Raw genomic sequence first — 690 nt, forward strand, 5'->3', positions numbered from 1 at the left:
AGACAGAGTTTCTCTGTGTAGCCCTGGCTATCTTGGAACTCAGTCTGTAGACCAGGCTGGCCTCAAACTCAGAAATCCGCCTGCCTCTGCCTCCCACGTGCTGAGATTAAAGGTGTTTGCCACCACTGCCCAACTTTATCTACATTTCAAATGGTATCTCCTTTCCTGTTTTCCCCTCTGAAAACACCCTATCCCCTCTCCTCTCCCTGCTCACCAACCCACCCACTCCTGCTTCCCAGCCCTGGCATTCCCCTACACTGGGGCATAGAGCCTTCACAGAACTAAGGGCCTCTCCTCCCATTGAAGTGCAACAAGGTCATCCTCTTTTACATATGCAGCTGGAGCCATGAGTTCCACCATGTTTACTCTTTGGATGGTGGTTGTTTTAGTTAGGGTTTTACTGCTGTGAACAGACACAATGACCAGGGCAAGTCTTATAAAAAACAACATTTAACTGAGGCTGGCTTACAGGTTCAGAGATTCAGTCCATTACCATCATGGTGGGAGCATGTTAGCATCCAGGCAGGCATGGCTCAGGCAGAACTGAGAGTTCTATGACTTCATCCAAAGGCTGCTAGTGGAAGACTGACCTCCAGGCAACTGGGGTGAGAGTCTTAAGCCCACACCCACAGTGACACACCTATTCCAACCAGGTCATACCTATTCCATCAAGGCCACACCTCCAGATGG

The sequence above is a fragment of the Mus caroli genome, unplaced genomic scaffold, assembly GCF_900094665.2.
Source record: "Mus caroli unplaced genomic scaffold, CAROLI_EIJ_v1.1 scaffold_13076_1, whole genome shotgun sequence".
Lineage (NCBI taxonomy): Eukaryota > Metazoa > Chordata > Mammalia > Rodentia > Muridae > Mus > Mus caroli.